Raw genomic sequence first — 24,080 nt, 5'->3', positions numbered from 1 at the left:
ATGTCTGCACTACAATCTTGTCGTTCACAGGTAGCTGCAGCCTTTCCCGACAACACCGAGGTGAAACCCCATGACGTAGTTCCCGGGGACCTGGTGTTAGTGCGGAATTTTGACCGGAAGACTCAGCTGGATCCTAGGTGGAAATCGCCTCAACTTGTACTACTCACCACGAGGACAGCCGTGAAGATCGAAGGTCGCAAAGGATGGTTACATTCAAGTCATATCAAGAAATTTCATGGATTACCGTCTGATGTAAACGTTACACCTCGCGTGTCTTCACCGATTGACTCAAAGCTTCCTTTGGTTGAACAAAGCGATAAGGAACTATACAAACTAAAATTACGGTCTAATAAGTCAGACAATTTGATTGTTTAAGTCCTCTCCAAGGTGAATCGGTCGAATTTGTCTCTGACATGTATCCCCTAGACCTGAATAGAGAAAGAAACCGAAAGATGCAGTTGAAAAAGCATGCGTACTGTAAATCACTACGTAGTCATTGCACAGTGACGTTATTAATTTTGTTTTTCTTAAGTCTTTTATGTTATGTTATGTTACAGCGTTCTTTTATAGCGCACGGCTACTCGAAAAGAGTGTCCCGGCGCTTTCCACCTGCATCTCAGAATAAAAATAACACAACACAGCAAAAGAATGAGAAAAAGAACTGAAACTGAAGCAATAAGAACAGCCTAAAGATTAAAAAGCCAGGTCTTCAGGCTCTTCCTGAACTGGAACAAATTGACAGTGCTGCGCAGCGAAAGAGGAAGCGAGTTCCACAGCTGTGGGGCTTTGCAGCTGAAAGAGCGCCCTCCCGTGCGGGCCTTCCTCACCCGAGGGACCACCGCTTTGTAAAGGGATTCCGAGCGCAAGGAGCGGACTGGTCGATAGAAGGCTAGTCTCCGCCGCAGGTATCCAGCCCCTGATCCAAACAGGGCTTTGTGCATCAGAGTCAGGGATTTAAACTGGATCCGCTTCCGGACAGGCAGCCAATGTAGCGCCTGAAGCAGCCCGGAAGCTCGGGCTCGTCTACGCAGGCCAAAGATAGCCCGGGCGGCAGAGTTCTGTACCACCTGTAGGCGCTGAACTAGGTAATCAGGGAGGCCAAGGAAGAGGGCATTAGCATAATCAAGCCTCGAACCGACGAGAGCCTGCACAGTAATACGCCTGTGCTCCTCAGACAGCAGGGGCAGGAATTTACGGAGCATTTTCAAAATTCCATAACAGGTGCCAGCCAGACCCAGAATGTGTGTTCGCAGCGATAGCTGGTTGTCCAGCTTGACACCCAGGTTTTTAGCCACCAAGGAAGACTGTGCAGGAGGGCTCATGTCGGACGGCCACCAATGCTGCCACTCCGGATCGACACCGCAACCAAAAAACAGAACCTCGGACTTGCTCGAGTTGGCCCTTAGACTGTTCCGTTGGAACCAGTCAAAGACCAATGTAAGACAGTCCCGAATTCTCCCTCCATCAAACTCCTGGTCTTTCCCGCATGTGAAGAGGAGTTGCGTGTCGTCGGCGTAAGAGATGATCTGGGCCCCATATGCTTCCACCAAGGCCGCCAAAGGGGACATAAAGATGTTAAACAACGTGGGGCTCAACACAGATCCCTGTGGAACCCCAACTCCCAATGGCGGCATCTCGGCAGAGCTCTGGGAAACCCAGACCGTCTGGCGGCGGCCTTCAAGGAAGGATGTAAACCACCTGAGCGCCGTCCCCCTAAGGCCGATGTCATAAAGCCTCGCTAAGAGCGCCCTGTGGGGGACGGTGTCGAAGGCCGCCGATAGCTCTAACATGACCAGCATCGTCCTCCCACCGACATCAAGAGTCTCCCTGATGATCTCAGTGACCTCTAGCAATGCCGTTTCCGTACTAAAATTAGGACGGAAACCGGATTGAGATGGATGGAGCAGATTGTTAGCTTCCAGAAAGCGCGACAGGACACCGTGGACGTGTTTTTCCGTGATCTTCGTGAGGGCCGGAAGAAGTGAAATTGGCCTATAATTGGCCAGAACCTCGACGTCGAGACCCGGTTTCTTTAGGAGGGGGATCACCATCGCTCTCTTCCAAGAGCTGGGGACCCTCCCCTCCCTCAGCGAGGCGTTGAGGATGGGATTAACCAGCGGATTCACCACCTCCGCCATCCCAGCCAAAAATTTGGCGGGGCAGGGGTCAAGTGGCGAGCCAGATTTCAGATTGGCCAACAGCTGCCTGGACACATCGCTGGAAACAGCAGGAAAATCAGACAGCACCGCCGTCGGTGTGTGCGGAAATCCGCACCCAGCCCCGGTGACGCCGCTTCCATCCTCCGGTCCTTCCACAAAGGAGGCCTGAATCGCCTTGATCTTATTAGTGAAGAAGCCGGCCAGATCACCTGCCCACGTATCTGAAGAAACTAGAGGGGGCGATTGGGAACTAGGGGTCGTGAACTCCTTCACAATGGTGAAGATCTCCTTACAGGAGTTCGCGGATGCCTCGATCCTCCTAGCCAAATAGTCCCTCTTAGCTCCCAGAATGTCCCGATGGTAGGCCTTCACCACCGCCTTGTAGGCGAGTTTAGCCTCCCCATCATACAAACGTCGCCAGGCCCTCTCGGCCACCTTACATTGGCTGCGAGCCACACGAAGAGCCTCCGTAAACCATGGTGCAGAATGCCGTGCCACCGTGGATCGGAGGGCTACCTTGGGGGCCAGATCGTCCAGCCTCTTTAATAATCGCTGCAAGTATATTGTTGCACATATATTATCCTATTTCTAAACATGTTTACAATGTTACTGCTGAACATTCTTTTAGTGAATTACCCCCGCATGAGTTGTCCTATAGATTTGCGCTGCGCAATAACACTTTCATTAGTATGCTACATCATTCCCATCAAACCAGCAATGCCACAAATTGTTGGATATGTGGCCGACTCCCTCCCTATCAGAACTATAAGGGAGTTTTGCCCCTCTTTCCCTATCCGTTCACACACAATGGCTCCTGTGGAGCATGGTTTAGTTTGATTAATTCCCTAGATTCGAATTCCGCAGTTTATCAAGACAACTGGGTATGGGGAAACCTGAACTTAGTTTTGCTTAAAGTCTGCTACCCTAACAAGGAGGGACTTCCCAAAAGAACAGGAACTGATCTAGAAAATGAAGTATACGGATTAGGTAATTTTACACTTAACCTCATGATCCTGAACGTTGAATCTGAAGCTACACCAATCTTGCCCGCCATGTCCGTATTCCCAGTAAAAGGGGAACTATGTATAAGAAAGAATGGCTCCATACACATGGGCCATAGTAAATGCACCACTGTGATAAAATTCAGTGATCAAGGCAAGTCTACATTTAGAGCTTCTCGTCATTCCTACTTTATATGTGGCCAGACCGCATATATACGCCTACCTCTAGATTGGGATGGTACCTGTTACATAGCATTCCTCCTACCACCTGTTTTCTTAGCTCCTCCTGATTATCATAGAAATACTCTTTTAGTACACAATAGACAGCAGAGAGATCTCCCAATCGTCGATTACACTGAAACAGCATGGGAAAAATACACAGATTTCAATAAAGGTTTCTTCCCCTATATAGGTACAGTCACTAACAGTAAGTTGATACGTAGATTAACCAGAACCCTTGAAGCAGTAGTGAACGAAACTATTTCCGCCTTAGGCAATTTAACAGAAGAGCAGTCTGCTATGCGGATTGTTGTGCTTCAAAATCGTCTTGTCCTTGACGTCATCCTAGCTGATAGGGGCGGAGCTTGTAGGGTCATCGGATCAAGTTGTTGCATTTCCATACCAGAAAATTCGCCGTCAGTATATAAAGCCATAACCCGCCTTCATAAGATTGTAAGCCAGATACACCAGAGTCCAGGCACCTGGACTTGGTCCGGTTGGTTCTGGAGCGTGTTGTCAGCCTGGGGATGGAGAATGCTCTCCTTCCTAGGTATTGGCTTTCTCATACTATTCAGTTGCTGCTTATGTCTACAATGTGGGCCAGCGATTTGTGGTCTGTGTGCCACCTCGTGTATCCCACATCCAAGTTTTCGTTCGAGATCCCGGAAGAAGAAAGAAGAACAAATGATGTTATATGAACAGATCGATGGATTGATGAAGATCGATATCTCCTAAGGGTCCGAAGGGGACAAGGAGGGAATGAGGAAATATGAATTTTGTGATCAGAATGTCCCCTATCGTAGACCCCAACGGCTCCATGTACATGCTATACGTACATGTATGTTCCCTCCTGCTCCAGTTTTGAAGACGCAAATATATGTGCGTCCACCGTCAACATGTCCTCTTTCAGATCCACCATGAATGGGTCAGATATTCCTTTTCTAAGTATGAAAGGCCACCGACTTTATGTGGTTCACTTTCCACATTTTACAGATTCAGGCGAGTAGGCCCGAATTCTGTCACCAAGCCTTTTCCTGCCTTCTGCCTCTGAAAGCTCCAGTCTGAGCCTGCATCTGTGACCATGAACTTTGTCTTACTCCCTGCGCGGCTAACGGTGCCTGATCCAGCCCGTAGCCTGCCAGAAAACTGTATTTCACCTTCAAGATTATCTCCTCCGCCCCTCATCCGATGCATTCCTGTCTAGCAGTTTAGGTAAACATTCCTCCAGCTACCGTGCAAAGGGGCCAGGCCTCGCTGTCCTCATGCAAGTAATTCATAAACCCTGTTACCATGGAATATTCCTACCCCCTCGCATCTAGTGTAGACACTTAGACGCTTGTACACGCACTAACAGTCAGTATAGTCAGTATAGAATAAGATTCTATCCTAAGAGACCTCTCTTTTTGGATAACACAGTTCTTTAAACATAGGATATTAGATATGATTTGGGATTAGGTTGACATAACCCCAGACTTCTGTCTCCACATGTAGAGCTAAATGTCAAGTCCCATTCTCCCCCTAGTTGCACGTCAAATCACACGTCATGCTGCTGCGCGCGCATCTCTGCCAAGTATTTTTGCTGACATTGCGAAATTCTTTCATGGAACCACCCATTTGTGACATCATACCTAATGACGTTCTTTAGTTACGCCTAGTTACACCCATTTTAGTTACGCATGTATGTCTTTATCTCTGTTATCAACTGTTACGCCTCCTGCATCTGTTTCACTGTAATGCCTCTTCTATAAAAATGATTACCTGTCAATAATGTATTGTCCTTCACTTCCTGAACCTCCGTGGTGATGGAATATGAAGCCCACAATTCGAATTGTTATTGGAATAAAGCCCGTTCCGAATCTCTAATACCACGGATTCTGCCTCTTATTTTACTGAGCTATTCTTATTAATTTTCCGCATCAAATTAAGTACCGGTAATTAAATTATTTACCACAGTACTCCAAAATACACTCCACCCACCAATAACATAGATACGGTCAGGAACAGTAGGAACACCTGAAACAGAAAACATTTTGTTCGTACAACTCTCCTTAACTCTGATCTCTGCGCCGACATCCTTTCTACTTCCAACAGCTTAGAGAATGCCATCCTCTACAAACCATCCATGACGTACTTGATGCACTTCGTTCTGATGAGGTTCTGGACTTTTAAGAGTCCAGAGGTGTCAGGGAAACAACACCCGAAGACCCCTGAGTTCCTCCTGTCTCGGTGCACAAATAAACAGAGACACGGGCTTCTCGATGGCGGCGTCAAAGACCAAGGTTTATTTACTGCAGGGACACAGAAATCATAGGAACCACACAGAGGCAGAATCTACGAGGCTGTTCAAATTGCATTAAGTGGGTTGCTTCTTAAATACAAGAAAAATGTCTTGGGGCAACATTACACGAATATTTCTCATGCCTAACCCGGTATCCCAAACAGACAATAAATAAATATCAAACAATGATTAGTTGTGGGTTCTCGGTGTTCAATCAGATCCTCTCGACAGTTTTTCATTCTCTACTTGATCCTCCCCATCATAAAAATCGTAACCTCCCCATTGTAAAAGCCCAGAAAGAAAGGAGCAGAGCCAGGTGCAAAGGATTGAAATGTAGGATAAGAGGTGTTTATGGATCATAAACGGGCAGGGCAATCGTCTTCGGCCTTTCAGTCAGGACAACGGACACGAGAACCAGTATAGCAGGACTGGCCTCAGGCAAGGGAGGCAGCTTGATTCTGCCTAGTCATGTAGCGTCAGCCTTTCTCGGGGCTCGAGCTTACGTGTCCTTAACAAGGTGACTCTGCCGGGGTCATCGTCCGTTCATTGACTATGTGAGGGCAAGAAACAAGATGGATGCCGTAACTAAAATGGATGCCGTGACTTTTAGAGAGAATGCCCTAGTTTCCAGTGAATTCGTGCTAGTTGCGCAGCGAAAACACTGTCACGTATACAATGGATCGTTTGCGGTTCATTGGTACCAAAATCGTGTCAGTACTATGATACCGAATTCACAGGTTCGAATCGCAAACAGAACCTCAGACCGTCCTTTTGCCCTTACATAGGCAACAACTCACTCTATGTCAGAGTCCAGTTCTATATTCATCAGGTCACTGATATGTTGTTGTAGCATTACTCTATCCCGTGGCGTATCTCTGAAAACAGGTGGTCTCCTTACGCATGATGAAACACAAACGCTACATAAGGCAGGGCCACACTGAATAATGAGACAGCACGAGAATAAAAATACTAACGTAACACCAATGACCATTAGAACCTTCCACCCCCATGCAGATAACAGGTTCCAGAACCATCCCATTAGTGACCAGTCACCTTCCTCTACGTGAATGGAGTCGGAGATTTTGTGTAACTTAGAGATGGCCTTGTATACTGTTGGCGCATTATCTGGGATAAAAACGCAGCAACTTGATTGGATCATTTTGCATACCCCACCTCGATCTGCAAGTAATACGTCAAGAACCATACGGTTCTGTAACGTCATGAGGCGATCCGCTTGAAGCTCAGCTGTCAGGTTACTAAGGGCACCTGTAGTTTCAATAATGGTGGATTCAACTACTCGTGTTAGTTGACGTAGGTTTCTACTGTTGACCATAGGCCCCCAGAACGGGAGGAAACCTTTGAAAAAGTCTCCTGCTTCTTGGCCAGCAGTATCCTCTTTACTGAATACACCTCTCACAACTCTCGTTTTGTGATAATCCGGTGCAGCAGTGTATGTCGGAGGTAACAGTTGAGCGATATAACATGAGCCTGAGAAGTCAGCGGGCAGCCATGTATATGCTCTGTCTTGACAAACATAATAGGTACCCTTAGCGGCTAAGAATGCAGGGGAAGATTGTGACGGGAACACGTATGTTTCAATGCAGTCACTCTTCCCCAGTCGAGCCTTCGGATTCCTCCCATTCCCTTGCAAACAGACCTGACCTTGGTGGGGTACGACCCAGATCGGAGTCGAGCTCTTACGTTTGTTCTCACCCAGAGTAATGCCATATTCTGTAATGTTCCACCCCATGTAGACTCGCAACTCATCCTTGGGAATGTACGGAGTATTAGTGACATCTCTCACCATATCAGTGATTCCTTTCACCAAGGCTCTATTAGCAGAGTTATACCGGGTGGAACGCGGAGGTCGTGGAGGGGAGGTCTCTAGAGCATAGGCGAACATGGTCTGAAATGCCCAGAATGATCCATTATAACTGAAAGGCAGAACCAAATAAGGGATGCCCTTGTCCATGGTATGTGGTATCAGGCCACATACCCAGCAGTTTGTTGTGTTAACCACTAATTGATGTTGGTGCAAGAGCTGAATGAAAGTGTTATTTATAAACTCAGAGCGTCGAGCTTGCTCGTGAGCAGGAAAAGGGTGGAAAGAGTGAATAGTACCAATAGTTGGGGAAACAGAAATATGGGGAGATACTGTGGACGTAACAGGTGCAAAGATCAATTGGATACCGAAAATAATTCCGCCTACTAGAGTTATAAAAACAATCAGAAGTGTTAGGGCACACTGCATTAGGAAACATTTACTATACAATATGTCATATAATTTTGTCTTGTGCACATTTATGACTTTAACCCGTCGTAATTCAGGAAGCTCCATCTTCTACAACCGTTCGCAACGGATGGTTTGTACCTGTTAGAAACTTACCCCTGTTTATCCTGGGAGTTCCCAAGACAAACAGAAGAAACCGACCTAATGTCTGATTCCCTGTAAATTAAAACAAGGCACACGTTACGACCCTACGGTAACCCAGATGGCAAGGTGAAAAGAAACAAGAAAATAAAAAAAATAAAAATTCTAGCAAACTTCCTGATTGACTGGAATGCAGTATGATCAAAACATTTTTACAGTCTTTAAACAGAAGGGCACTAATGCAATGTCATTAGTTCATAACATGAGAACGTAGATTATCTCTGTACTTTCCGGGTCTTGTTTGGTCTTGAAATAGCTGATCCACAGGTGCAGAAATGTTCGATTCCACAGGGGACAAGTGTTCACTTTGTGTAATACTTGGTTCAGGATTCAAAGGAGCGGTTTCTGTTGAGGTGCCAAAGTTCTGCGTTTCGGTTCGTGGATGGTCCGTTAGGTACTCTGCATCACTGAAAGGGATGTGCCTAGGAACAGGTTCTGTTTCGGACACACCAATTCCTCGTCTAACCCAGTTGTCATAGGGGAGTGGAAGAGGGACACGCTTTGTGTGGCAGGCGTGCACCCAATTCTTCCTTCCAGCTAGCCGTACTGCAGTTCTGGTTACGAGGAGGACCTGAAACGGGCCCACGAATCTTGGCTGAAGGTTTCGGGTGCGTTCAAAGTTCCGCACCACAACCTGGTCGCCTGGTTTCAACGTATGGCCTGGACTCTCCGGCAGTTTAGGCAAGGATTCGAATACCTGTTGATGAATAAGGCTTAGTTTAGCAGTCAAGTCATAAAGGTAATCAATCAGCATTGGGTATTCGATCTGTTTAAATTCCTTTGGCCTAGGGACTCCCCAAACATTAGCAGGACGACCGAACACAATCTCATATGGGCTAAGCCCTACTCGAGAGTGTACAGTTGCTCTGGTGGACAGTAAAGCTAAAGGCAGTGCGTCTGGCCAAGAGAGACCAGTGGAAGCTTGAATTTTCGCAAGTTTCAGCTTCAGGGTACCATTGTATCCTTCCACCAAACCTGCTGACTGTGGATGATTCGCACTGTGGAATTTTTGTACAATTCCTAGACCCGCACACACACTCTTCATAACTTTCCCTACAAACTCACTTCCGTTGTCTGACCAAACAATCCGTGGCATACCATACCTAGGGAAGTACTCTTTGAGGAGGATTTTGGCAGTGGACATGGCAGTGTTATCCTTTAATGGGTATGCCTCAATCCATCTTGAAAAGGCACATACTACTACTAGGACATACTTAAGATTGTTACACCTGTCCATGTGGATATAGTCTAATTGAATCACTTCAAAGGGACAAGAAGGGGGAGCAAAATGACCAGTTGGGGTTGGGGTTCCCTTGCCAGGATTATGCATCAGGCATACCATGCAGTTTTTCACCACTCTTTCCGCACACTTAGTAATTCCATCGTTCTTCCATACTGGAGCTAACATTTTACAGATCCCTTTCGAACTGATGTGCGCCGCTCCATGTGCCATCGTGACTACTGCAAGTACATACGCATTGGGTAACATCCAACGTTGCTGCTCAGACAGATCAATCCAACATCCACTTGGATCCATTTTACCCGTTTTCTCCTTCCATTCATTCTTCTCATTTTCAGTTGCCTCATTTTGGATTGCTTTCACACTGTCAATCGTATTCTCACACATTCCTGATTCAGCAATCCATCTTGCAGACGTTGCAACATACATTCGGCTCGTCATGTTCTTGGCCGTCTCTTTGGCAACCTCATCGGCAAATGCATTCCCTCGGCCAACATCATCCGTAATCTTTCGATGAGCACTGCACTTCACAATCGCAACTTCATTCGGTAGGGTCAGGGATTCCAATAGATCGCTGACTAGCTGTCCATGTTGGATCTTAGTTCCATGGGACGTGAGAAAACCTCTTTCTTTCCAGAGACGCCCAAAATTGTGTGCGACGCCAAAGGCGTACTGGCTATCAGTAAACACATTCACTCTCTTTCCCTCAGCTAAAACACACGCTCTTGTCAATGCAATTAATTCTGCTGCTTGGGCAGAATTCTGACTCACTCTTGCAGCCTCAACAATCGTACCCAAAGTCGTAACTGCATACGCGGCCGTCACATCACCATTCTGGAGTTTAAAGCAGGACCCATCGACATATAACGTGCCGTCTGGGTCTGATAACGGAGTATCCTTTAAATCAATTCTACCTTTTGTCTCTTCTTCAGTTCTGAAACAACAATCATGGGGCTCTGAATCACTCGACTCCTGAGCAGTCGGCAACAGTGTTGCTGGATTCAATATGTTGCATCGCTTGATCTGAATGTGACTTGCCAACAGTGTCAGCTCGTAGCCTGATAATCTAGCACTGGTGAGGTGCTGAGTTTTCGTTCGATTCATGAGTGTATCCACAGCATGTGGAACCATGACTACTAGCATGTTGTTCATGACTAATCCGGCAGACTGTCGAATAGACACTGCAGCTGCTGCCGTGGCTCTCAAACAACTTGGCAATGCTCTGGCTACCGGATCTAACGTGGATGAAAAATATGCACAAGGCCGTTGTTTGTCGCCAAATTGTTGCGTTAATACACTCAATGCACAACCTTCTCTTTCATGGACGTATAAAGTAAATGGCTTACTGTAGTCAGGAGTACCCAACACAGGAGCTGAACACAGCGCATCACGTAAGTCAGAGAAGCTCTGTTGACATTCATCAGACCATGGCAAAGGACTCGGAACACCTTTTCCAGTCAGGGCTACCAATGGTTTCGCCATGAGAGAAAAATTTGGGATCCATTGCCTGCAGTATGACGTAATACCCAAAAACGCACGCACTTCTCTCTGTGTGCTTGGTACAGTCATCTGCGAAATTGCTTTGATTCTCTCTGGGGTCAACCTTCTTCCCTCCTTTGACAAAAGATGACCTAAGTAGGTCACTTCTTGGCAACAATATTGCAGTTTAGAAGGTGACACCTTGTGATGTAAGTTTGACAAGTGATGCAATAAAGAAATTGTAGCTGCTTTGCAAGTTTCCTTGTCGTCAGCGGCTAATAAAAGATCGTCTACGTATTGGATCAGAGCAACACCATGAGGAAGTACAAGAGCGTCTAATTGACTTTTTAATGCTTGGCTATAAATTGAAGGGCTTTCACAATAACCTTGTGGAGCGCGTTTGAATCTGAAACTGCGTCCTCCTAAAGAGAAACCAAAAATGTCTCTACTTTCTTCCACTATCGGAATGCTGAAAAATGCATTTTTCAAGTCAATCACCGTAAACCATGATGCCGATGCAGGAATCAACGTCAACAATGCGGTGATATCTGGTACCACTGGGAACTGTGGGATCACAATTTTATTTACCTCTCTGAGGTCAATCACAAATCTGTAGATTGGAGGTTTGGAAGGGTCAGTGCGTTTCAAAATCGGCAGGACAGGACTATTGCAGACGTTTCCTCTAGTTTCCTCAATCACGTCTTTCTGTATCAAGTCTTTCACAATCAGCAAGAGTGCTTGTTCACCTTCATTTGAAATCCGATACTGTGGGATTCGTGGAAATTTAACATTAGCTTTCAGACTTACCACGTAAGGGGGAATTTCCAAGAGGCCTACATCGTTTGGACCAGTCGCCCAAAGAGTATCAGGGAGAGAACGTAGCTCCGGTGGGAGCTTGTCCATCGACATGTACATCGGAGAGATTACTCTTTTTCCTAATGTGAGCTGTACTCCCGAAGGAGAACAGTACAGTGTCGCATGCAGGCGTTTCAACAGGTCCAAACCAAGGAGATTCTCATTACAACCAGTAGTTAGTATAAGGGGTGCTTCTAACTTGCATGGCCCAACAGAGATAGATAAAGGTTTGGACACAGGATTGTGAACAGGGGCGCCTGAAAAACCTACTGAAGTGTTCGTTAAGCCGGACAAAGGTGCGCCAGGGAGTTTCGCATGCATGATTGAGCTTTTTGCCGCACCAGTATCCAACAGAAACGGTTCGACCACGCCTGAGGTAGCTACTGCGACATAAGGTCCACTCTGATCAACTGGAACCGATACTACTCCCTCTCTTTGCCTGCGGCTGTCCTATTGGTCGCTTCTATGAATCTCTTCATTATGATCGTAGTAATCTTCAACATGGTACTGCGGAGATCTACCTGGCTGCGTAGGTTGTACATTTCGCTGGTCGAAATAATTCGATTGGCGATCAGCCTGTGGTGTCATTGTACCACGTCCTCTACCTCTAGGAGCTTGCATAAACCCAACATGACCTCTCTGTGCTGGGACACCACTAGTTTGTGGGTGTAGTACTGGACACTCATTCTTATAATGACCCTCCTTTTTACAATAGGCGCACTGATTCCATGCTAACTGTTGTCGGGGTAAACTATAATTAAATCTCTGGGCCGTCCCTTGCTGAAATTGTGGCTGCTGTTGAAACTGGGGTCGCTGCTGTGAATCTGACTGATTTGAACGAGGCGGATATGCCTGTTGCAAAAGGACTTTAGTTTTTAAATCTTTCGTTTTCTTTTCTGACTTTTCCTTTTCTTCTTTCTCTCTATTCTCATAATACTGTGCAGTTGCAAGTATCTGTGCTGTCGTCGACACTGCCCATGCACTTTCAGAATCCTTTAACTTGTTACTAAGCTCAGGTAGTAAATTAAACACGAACTTGTCAACAAACAACCTCTGACCTCCCTCGGTACTCATATCTTGCCCACTGTGGTCTACGAAAGTCTCTTCAAATCTAGTGAAGAAGTCAGAGACGCTTTCGTCCTTCTTTTGCTTGCATGCTGATAGTTTATCCCAATTTACTCGTAACGCTGGCATCAGCGTTTTCATCAGGTTAATTATTCTGCCAGGTAAGTCAGCAATCAGAGGTTCGGGTTTAGCTCCGCCAACCTGCTGTGCGTCTGCCGCTACGATAGCTGCCCAATCACCTCCTAAGGCGACTGGGTGGTTCTCTTGTCGAATCTTAGCCCATATAGGCTGTGGTACTACATTACCAAATAGCATTTCAATGTCTGCCAAATTCATGATACATGCTTGGACTGTCTGCGTTAATTCTTTGTAATAACCAGCAGGATTCTTACGAGGGTCTGGTAATGCTTGTTTTACTGCTAAAACTTCAGCCCGTTTCCAAGGAATGTGTATCCACACTCTCTGGAATTGTGCCGGAGCAGCCAAAATACCCAGAGCCGCATCAGCTTGAACTGCATCACGCCATATCGGTGGAACTTCCCTCATCGGATATTGACCTCGTCTGTTCCTAGTTATCGGTGTACCATCAGGGTCTCTTGTCGCCCTAAAAGGGGACTCATCCCGATAGGCTAAAATCAATTCTATCGCTCTCCCTACTTCTGAACCTATCACCATTCCTGCGGCGAATTTCTGCTGAATATTTATTAAATCCGAGGGGGCGGAATCTAAGTCATCATCTTCCCATTCTTCACGCACAAGAGAACACATCACGTCAAAAACATAACGTTGAGTCGGTTCATTCCATTGCATAAATGTGTCTAACACTCTTCGTGCATCATACTTCGCAGCTTTCGACATCCACCTAAGAGCTGTCGAATCTAACGTGTCTCGTTCCTCGGGACCAGGAAGCTGGCTACGTCTCTGTATAGAGTCAGAAACGGGGGTCCCAATTAAAGACCTGTAGAGAGGAGTTAAGATATTAGTTACAGAGTCGGTTATCTTCCGACGAACGGAAAGCGGAGTCAGAATGACAGGGCTCGGGGACAGGGCAGCTGAAGCAGATGAAGTAGTAAGGGTAGGGGTAGTAGGTAAAGCAGTTTGCGAAACGATAGGCAAAGGCGGAATAGGCGACCCAGGGAGAGGAGGTGCCGTAGGATCATTGATCACGGGAAAGACAGGAGCTGGATTCAAAGGAAGTGGAGCACCTATTCCATGCTGACCAGCAGCTGGCTGTACAACAGGTAGTAACTGTGGTGCTGTAATACCCTGTGCATACGGTGGAGGTGAACTCAACAGATAAGATAACAGAGGGTCCTTTTCAGGGTCCTCTATCGGCTTAGCAGGACAAGATGGCAATACAGGGTAACATTTATCGATTGCCAAATTGTGTTTTCTATTTTCTATCTCTATTGCTTTCTCGGTCTCGTTGACATGCAGCTGTCTAGCAGACTCCATCAAGGTCAACCCTTTCTCTTTCTGTTCTTTCTTCGTTTTCCTAATTTCTCTCTGTTTGGCTTCTTTGCGCCATACGCGAAAAGAATCAAACATTGCCGGCCGGGCTTTTCTCTTAAACAACTTCGTTTCTAAATTATCTAGAATTTCTGTTTCGAAACTACCATGCGGTGGCCAACTAAGGACACCATCTTTCTTGGTATAACGGACCCATACTTCATTATACGTAATAGGACCCACACCATGTTTACAATAGAGCTCATATGTAGGAGTCCCAATCGGAGGAACCAAACACGAGTCCTCCAACCGTGAATCCCCGTTGCAACGTAACCAGGACAAAAAACAATTGTTACCCTTAGTCATGACTACAAGGACAAATTCCAACCAAAATGTGCAGAGAACTTAGGCCTACCAAAATGAACCAATACCAAATACAAAGATTATCTTACCAAGAGCAACCAATGATAATCTACAAATCCAAAACAAACGTATCCAAATAACCAAACTGAGCACAACCCACTTAATACTTAACTGAAATTTGGAAGACGTCACCAAGGAGAACCCGTCTACGTCTCGCCGTACTAAGGTCTGCACCTCGGGTCCAAGACAGGGCGACAGTCAAGGCAGCGGTCCTCTGTAGCCGTCTGGGAACGGGAACCCTCGTGGAAGAGATCGTCGGGCCACTTTTACGACATGCAGGGATCGATGAAGCGGGGTACCTCCCTCCAGAATCTTCACACGAAACTTCTCGAACTTTTCAGGCTTTGGACCGGTACCGGATGACGTCGCCCCACGTTGGCGCCAATTTGAGGTTCTGGACTTTTAAGAGTCCAGAGGTGTCAGGGAAACAACACCCGAAGACCCCTGAGTTCCTCCTGTCTCGGTGCACAAATAAACAGAGACACGGGCTTCTCGATGGCGGCGTCAAAGACCAAGGTTTATTTACTGCAGGGACACAGAAATCATAGGAACCACACAGAGGCAGAATCTACGAGGCTGTTCAAATTGCATTAAGTGGGTTGCTTCTTAAATACAAGAAAAATGTCTTGGGGCAACATTACACGAATATTTCTCATGCCTAACCCGGTATCCCAAACAGACAATAAATAAATATCAAACAATGATTAGTTGTGGGTTCTCGGTGTTCAATCAGATCCTCTCGACAGTTTTTCATTCTCTACTTGATCCTCCCCATCATAAAAATCGTAACCTCCCCATTGTAAAAGCCCAGAAAGAAAGGAGCAGAGCCAGGTGCAAAGGATTGAAATGTAGGATAAGAGGTGTTTATGGATCATAAACGGGCAGGGCAATCGTCTTCGGCCTTTCAGTCAGGACAACGGACACGAGAACCAGTATAGCAGGACTGGCCTCAGGCAAGGGAGGCAGCTTGATTCTGCCTAGTCATGTAGCGTCAGCCTTTCTCGGGGCTCGAGCTTACGTGTCCTTAACAAGGTGACTCTGCCGGGGTCATCGTCCGTTCATTGACTATGTGAGGGCAAGAAACAAGATGGATGCCGTAACTAAAATGGATGCCGTGACTTTTAGAGAGAATGCCCTAGTTTCCAGTGAATTCGTGCTAGTTGCGCAGCGAAAACACTGTCACGTATACAATGGATCGTTTGCGGTTCATTGGTACCAAAATCGTGTCAGTACTATGATACCGAATTCACAGGTTCGAATCGCAAACAGAACCTCACTGAGTAGCGATTATCAATCCCCAGGAGTTCCCAGGAATCGACAAAAGTAACCGACCTAGCGTCAGAAACCTGCTAAACAGGAAGGAGTACCCGCACGGCCCTACGGTAACCCGGATGGAGAGGTTTCCTCGAAACGTTCAGTGTTATTACAAATCTCTTAGCCGTGAAAAAGCACATAAGAACTCAAAAAGAAAGGATATAATTGTCCATAATGTTCATAGCATCAAAAAGCAAATATACAACTAATTTTTATTAGTCCTTGAACGAAGGAAGTATCGACTTCTTCCAGGTCGAGTTTGCTCTACAAACAATTGTTCAGCTGGCGCAACAGTGTTCGATGAAGTGGACAACGAGTCAGGCCTTGGGTTCTCTGTTACTGATGACTCCACATGTGGGTTTGGCAGTGACAAATCATTCCCCACAGGTTGAGCGTCGCTAAACGGCACAAAGTGCAAAGGAGTCTCAGTTTCTGTTGCCGAAATCCCAGTTCTCACCCAACCGTCTGTTGGTAAGGGGATCGGTACCTTTTTCGTGTGGCTGGCGTGTACCCAGTTCTTCCGGCCCTCCAGTCGAACCGCCGTCCTCGTTGTCAACAAGACTTGAAAGGGTCCTACAAATCTTGGCTCCAAGTTACGCTTCCGACCGAAGTTTCGGGTAACGACCCAGTCGCCTGGCCGGAGCTGGTGTCCAGGACCCTCTGTCTGCGCCGGTAGAGCTTCAAAGACCTGTTGATGGATTAACCGTAGTTTAGTGGTCAAATCATGCAGGTAATCAATTAACATTGGATACTCAAGACTATCAAAAGCCCTTGGCCTCGGGACTCCCCAAATATTCGCAGGGCGGCCGAACACAATCTCATATGGGCTAAGCCCTACTCGAGAGTGTACGGTCGCTCTGGTCGATAGGAGAGCCAGAGGCAAGGCATCAGGCCATGATAGACCAGTCGTAGCTTGAATCTTGGCGAGTTTTAGCTTCAGGGTACCATTGTACCCTTCAACCAAACCCGCTGCCTGAGGATGATTAGCACTATGGAATTTTTGACGAATTCCCAGGCCCTTACACACACTCTGCATTACACTTCCCACAAACTCGCTTCCATTATCCGACCACACGATCCGTGGCATTCCGTACCGAGGAAAGTATTCCTTCAGCAGGATTTTTGCTGTGGACAGGGCAGTGTTATCCTTAAGAGGATAGGCCTCAATCTATCTGGAGAACGCACAAACCACAACCAAAACATACTTCAGGTTATTGCATCTCTCCATATGGATAAAGTCCAGCTGGATAACCTCAAAGGGACAAACAGGAGGAGCAAAATGACCAGGTGGAGTGGGGGTGCCCTTGCCAGGATTGTGCATCAAACACACCATACAATTCTTAACCACTCTCTCGGCACATTTAGCAATACCCTCATTCCTCCATGCAGGGGACAAGAACCTACATATTCCTTTCGCACTAATATGTGACAACCCATGAGCCATCGTCACAACCGCTAATACGTACGCATCTGGTAACATCCACCTCTGACATTCCGTCAGGTCAACCCAACATCCATGCATGTCCAACTTTCCCGTACCTTCTTTCCACTTAGTCTTTTCAGCTTTAGTAGCCTCATTCTGAATTGCTTTCACACTCTCAATAGTATTTTCACACATACCAGTCTCCGTCGGCCACCTCACTGAACTCGTGACATACATTCGGGTCGCAAGATCCTTAGCCGTTTCCTTAGCAATCTCATCCGCAAACGCATTACCACGACCAACATCATCCGTCACTTTCCGATGTGCACTACATTTAACAATCGCCACTTGTTTAGGCAATGTAAGTGCATCCAAAAGGTCATTCACGAGCTGCCCATGTTGATCTTCGTACCATGCGATGTCATAAATCCTCTTTCTCTCCACAGTCTTCCAAAGTTATGCGCAACACCGAATGCATACTGACTGTCGGTAAACACATTCACTCGCTTTCCTTTAGACAAAACACACGCTCTTGTCAATGCAATCAACTCTGCTGCTTGTGCTGAATTCTGATTCAATCTCGCAGTTTCCACAACCGTGCTCAACGTCACTACAGCATATGCAGTCGTCACATCGCCATTCGGTAACTTAAAGCACGAGCCATCCACATACAAAGTACCATCGGGATCTGTCAAGGGAGTGTTTTTCAGGTCCACACGACCCTTTGTTTCTTCCTCAGTTCGTAAATAACAATCATGTGGCGGCACATCATCTGATTCCATATTAATCGGCAACAATGTCGCCGGATTCAGTACATTACAACGTTTGATCTGTATGTGACTTGCCAAAAGGGTCAGCTCGTACCCAGACAACCTTGCACTCGTCAGATGTTGAGTCTTTGTCCGATTCAAGAGAGTATCAACTGCATGCGGAACCATCACCATGAGCATATTATCCATAACAAGACCTGTGGACTGCCGAATAGACGCCGCTGCTGCCGCTGTCGCCCTCAAGCAACTTGGCAACGCTCTAGCTACCGGGTCTAAGGTCGAAGAAAAATATGCACACGGGCGCTGCTTGCCACCGAATTGTTGCGTTAAAACACTCAACGCACAACCTTCCCTCTCGTGAACGTATAATGTGAATGGCTTGCTGTAATCAGGAGTACCTAACACGGGAGCCGAACACAGTGCATCACGTAGTTCAGAAAAACTTTTCTGACATTCCTCCGTCCATGGCAAAGGAGTCGAAACGTCCTTGCACGTGAGAGCTATCAATGGCTTCGCTAACAGTGAAAAATTCGGAATCCACTGTCTGCAGTATGACGTGATACCTAAAAAGGCACGCACATCTCTCTGGGTCGTCGGCACAGTCATTCGAGCAATTGCTGCGATTCTTTCAGGGGTCAACCTTCTTCCCGCCTTTGACAATAAGTGACCTAAGTAGGTAACTTCTTGACAACAATATTGCAATTTAGAAGGTGACACTTTGTGGTGTAAGTCACAGAGATGCTGTAACAGTGACACAGTAGCAGTCTTGCAAACTTGTTCAGTGTCTGCAGCTACCAACAGATCGTCGACGTACTGAATCAGAGCCGCACCAGTCGGCAGTACAAATGCATCCAGTTGACTCTTAAGAGCTTGGCTGTAGATCGATGGGCTCTCACAGTAACCTTGAGGTGCGCGTTTGAACCGGAAACTGCGACCTCCTAACGAAAATCCGAACAAATCACGACTTTCCTCGGCAATCGGAATGCTGAAGAACGCATTCTTCAGATCGATTACCGAGAACCATGATGCAGAGGCTGGAATCAGAGTCAGTAAGGCTGTAATGTATGGAACCACAGGAAACTGCGGGACAACAATTTTATTCACTTCCCGTAAGTCAATAACTAGACGGTACACGGGAGGCTTGGAGGGATCAGTTCGTTTCAGAATAGGCAACACGGGACTATTACACACGTTACCTCGTGTCTCCTCGATAACATCTTTATCGATCAGATCATAAATGATCGCTAATAGTGCCCGTTCACCATCAAGGGAAATACGATACTGGGGTATGCGTGGTAAGCGCGCATCAACTTTCAATTGAACAACATAAGGTGGTATATCCAGCAGGCCCACATCATTAGGACCTGTCGCCCACAAAGAAACCGGAAGAGAACTCAATTCCGGTGGGAGCTTATCGATCGATAGATACATAGGGGAAATCACATTCTCACCCAATGTAAGCTCCACGCACGTAGGAGAGCAGTACAAAGTCGCATGTAACCTCTTCAACAAATCCAAACCCAAAAGATTCTCACCACAACCAGTAGTCAAAATCAAAGGAGCTTCTAACTCATGAGACCCAATCGTAAGGGGCAAGGGGCTAGAAACTGGATTGCGAACGGGGGCGCCAGAGAATCCAACGGAAACATTCGTTAAGCCAGACAAAGGCGCGCCAGGGAGTTTAGAATGCATAATGGAACTTTTTGCTGCACCAGTGTCCAACAGAAAAGGCTCAACGACACCCAATGTGGCTACTGCAACATAAGGCCCTCTCTGATCAACCGGAACTGATACTTCTCCCTTCCTTTGTCTATGGCTGTCCTAGTAGATACCGTCCGTATCAACATCACGCTCGACGTAACAGTCATCCACATGATACTGTGCAGATCTACCGGACGATAGTTCGCGTCGATCGAAACAATTCTGCGAGTCTGAGGAAGTGGCAAAACGCTCTGCCTGATTCTGAGTAACTCCACGACCTCTACCACGTGAAGCTTGTTGAGGACCACCACGACCTCCTCGAGCTGACACACCATTGTTCCTATCACGGAGAACCGGACAATTAAACTTTAAATGGCCCTCCCCTCGACAATATGCACATTGATTATATCCCAACACAAAACGAGGTGCGGGAGAGTCATTTCGTGTCTGCGATCTGGAAAACTGTGATTGCGATCGATTTGGCTGTTGAGAATCACTGAAATTCGAGCGCGGAGGATACGCTTGCTGCAATAAGACCTTAGTTTTAAGATCCTTCGTTTTCTTATCTGCACGTTCACTTTCCTCGTTTTCCCTATTTTCGTAATATTGGGCCGTATCTAATATTTGAGCAGTGGTAGAAACAGCCCACGAACTCTCAGAATTTTTCAACTTATTGCTAAGTTCGGGCAACAAGTTCGATACAAACTTATCAACAAACAGCCGCTGACCACCCTCTGAACCCATGTCCTGGCCACTATGATCAACAAACGCTTCCTCGAATCTCGTAAAGAAATCGGAAACGCTTTCATCCTTCTTTTGCTTGCACGCGGACAACTTGTCCCAATTGACGCGCATCGCTGGCATAAGCGTTTTCATAAGGGTAATTATCCTCTGGGGCAAATCCACAATAAGCTGTTCAGGCTTAGCCCCACCAACTTGCTGAGCGTCTGCCACCGTAAGGGCAGCCCAGTCACCGCCTAACTCGGCCGCGTGATTCTCGTGACGAATTTTCGCCCAAATCGGCTGAGGCACTACATTGCCAAACAACATGTCAATATCAGCAAGGTTCATAACAGTAGCATCCACCAATTGGGACAGCTCCTTATAATAACCTGCAGGATTTTTACGGGGATCAGGCAAAGTTTGCTTCACCTGTAAGACTTCCGATCGTTTCCAAGGGAGGTGTATCCACACTCTCTGAAAATGGCCTGGGACAGCAGGGTTAGCATTAGGATTACCTGGCATCCATACTGGGGGAACTTCCCGCATAGGATATTGACCAGGTTTTGCCATCCACTCTGCAGTCTCTTCCTTAAACAACGCTCAAGGTTGCACTGTACATCGAAAGGATAACAAGCGTTCTAGAGCTTCTCGAACCTTGTCACCTACGATCACACCAGTTGTGAACTGATGCTGGAGCTCAGAAACCTCAGACGGTACATTATCTACCACATCATGATCCCACTCCTCCTTCAACGATTTACACAATTCCTCAAACATAAATCGTTGCGTGGGCACATTAAACTGAGAAAACGTTTCAAACACTACACGTGAAGTGTATTTAACAGGATTACGAATCCATTTACGTGCCATTTTTACCAGCGATTCACGTTCCCTACCATCAGGAAGCTGGCTGCGCCTCTGAGCGACATCTGAAAGAGTCGAGCCGTGCTTTTGGCCCAAAAAGCGGAGAATAAAGAGTAGCAACAGCAGTCAGGAGACGGCTACGAACAGAAGGAGAAGAGGAGGAAGATGCAGGCGCAGCAACAGTAGGGGTGGAGGCAGTAGAAGTAGACGCGGCACCAGGAGTAGCGGGAACGACAGACTGAGGAGGGACTTGGAAAGGCGCAGTAGGAAGAGAAGCCGGTAAAAGAGGATGAACGATCTGCGGCACAAGGGGATTCGGGAGAGCGGGAGGAACGGCGGGCTGACCAGCAGCCGCCAAAACAGCAGGTTGAGGAAGAGGTAGAATCACAGGACCCACAGCATCGGGAGCATAGGGAGGTGGTGATTTCAACAGATAAGACAATAGCGAATCCTCTAACGCTTCTTCTCCCGTCTTATCGACATTAGACGGTAGCACCGGATAACATTTATCCACCGCCATATGATGAAGTCGAGCACTAACTTCCTGCTCTTTCTCATCTTTGTCTCGCTGATACTGTTCTGCATTTCGCATCACCGTAATAACGCCTTCTCTTTTATTTTTCTTACTCTGTTTGATTTCTTTCTGCTTGGCCTCTTTCCGCCATAACCGGAAGGAATCAAACATGGCCGGCCTAGCCTTCTTTTTAAAGAGTTTAGCTTCCAAATTATCTAAAACGGCAGTTTCGAAACTACCATGAGATGGCCAACTAAGAACACCATCATTTTTAGTGTAGCGGACCCAATATTTATTATACACGATAGGACCCACGCCATGGCGACTATAGAGCTCGTAAATAGGAGTTCCAACCGGAGGTATCGGACATGAATCCTCCAGCCGGGAATCCATTCTGCAACATTTGAGAAACCCAAACAAAGTACTACGGCCAGGCATCGTGCACACTAACCGAGTTTACAAACTTCAAGGGCTATCGAATTTATGATATCCTCGCAAAAAAATTGCAAGACCCTCGGTTTTTGGCAATTGCAATCGTCAAATAAAACCCAACAACTAAGAACCACAAATGCTATGGTACAATGCAAACAACAAAGGAACACTGGGAGCGACCCACAAATACTTAACTGAGAGAACAATGGCGTCACCAGGAAGGCCCGTCTATCGTCTCGCCGTACAAAGGACTACGCCAGGCGCCAAAACAGGTCGACAGTCAGGGCATCAGTCCGTCGCAGCCGTCAGGAGGCGGGGATCTTCGCGGGAAAAGACGTCGGGCCACTTATTTCGACAACTGGATCGATGAAGCGGGGTGCACCTTCCCTCGGAGATTTCACACGAAGTTCCTCACGATCGTCGGGCTTTGGACCGGTACCGTTGATGTCGCCCACGTTGGGCGCCAACTGAAGGACTGGGTTATTCTAAGACCCAGCGGTGCCAGGGAACAACACCTGAAACCTTCGTGGGTTACCTGTTCTGGCGTACGAAACACAGAGACACGGGACACTTCCAGCGACGTCAGAGATCAGCGTTTATTTACTGCAGGGATACAGAGGTCACAAGAAGTACACAACGTGTAGGTTCTCGGAGACTGCTTCGAATTGAAAAAGTGGATCGCTCCTTTTATACACGTTTTTCCCATAGAACAGTATGGTAAACAAAGATTACAACTCAGTTCCCACAATAAACTTCAAAGAGTCGTGCTCATGTTTCAGGAGGCCGGAACATAATTACAACAGTATTGCCAGTTCCCAACTGTAAAAACATATCTTCTTTGCAATAAAACACATTCTATCCTGACCGTAAACACATTAGGAGAAGGGACAAAAACAGATGCAAAGAAAGGACAAGGATGCACAACAGATTAGAGAAGAGTGTTAGGAGTAATAAAGGAAACTTGATAACGGGATCAGAGACCTCGTGTCTAATGTATGCATGACTGAAACAATAGACCGGCACGGCAAGATGAGCCTCGAGCGGCGCCATCTGCCTTCGCCGTGTCATTTCCCTCGTCATAAAAGTCACACTCAAAGGAACACGTGTCCCTCGTGTAAGCTTGGGAGTCCCAGGGTCACGAAGCGGACAAAGTCCGTTCGCTGGCTACTTGAGGGCAAGAAACAAAATGGATGCCGTATCTAAAATGGAACCCGAGGTTTCAGATGAACAAACCCAAAAATAAGACGAACCATACGTGGTTACGTAGCGAAACTGCGTACACCCACTATACTCGTCATTTGCGGTTCGTGGATACCCAACTCATCCATATTCGTCACCACTCAAAAGTGTCGTTCCGTCCCACACGGAACCTCAGGATGCCAGCCGCTCTGGGATCTCCCCCCACCCTGACAGACCATGCACATAACCTCCGCATCATATTGAACTCGTCACTCACTATGAAACACCAAATCAACACAGTTTCCTCAGCATGCTTCTAATTTCTCCGCCTGCTTTGAAAGACATTCATATGGATCCCACAGAATCCAACTAGATGGTCACCTATGCACTCATCACCAGCAGACTCGACTTCGGAAACACACTCTATGCCGGTGTCATGAAGAAACAGCTCAAGAAACTACAGAACTTCCAAAACGCTGCAGCCAGACTGGTCCTCGACATCCCCCGCCACAGTCCATTATGCAACACCTCTGACAACATTACTGGCTCCCAGTTAACAAG

At 46.8% G+C, this 24,080-nt stretch overlaps 1 protein-coding gene across 1 annotated transcript in view; it reads left to right on the top strand.

Annotated features, from left to right (window-relative positions):
• Positions 1-24,080, top strand: part of LOC146869599 (butyrophilin subfamily 3 member A3-like) — a 299,341-nt gene that overhangs the window by 162,096 nt on the left and 113,165 nt on the right. The window lies entirely within an intron of this gene.

This window comes from Triturus cristatus, chromosome 1_1 (assembly GCF_964204655.1).
Source record: "Triturus cristatus chromosome 1_1, aTriCri1.1, whole genome shotgun sequence".
NCBI lineage: Eukaryota > Metazoa > Chordata > Amphibia > Caudata > Salamandridae > Triturus > Triturus cristatus.
Note: the sequence above shows the minus strand (reverse complement) of the source record. Positions and strands in the feature narration are given on the sequence as shown.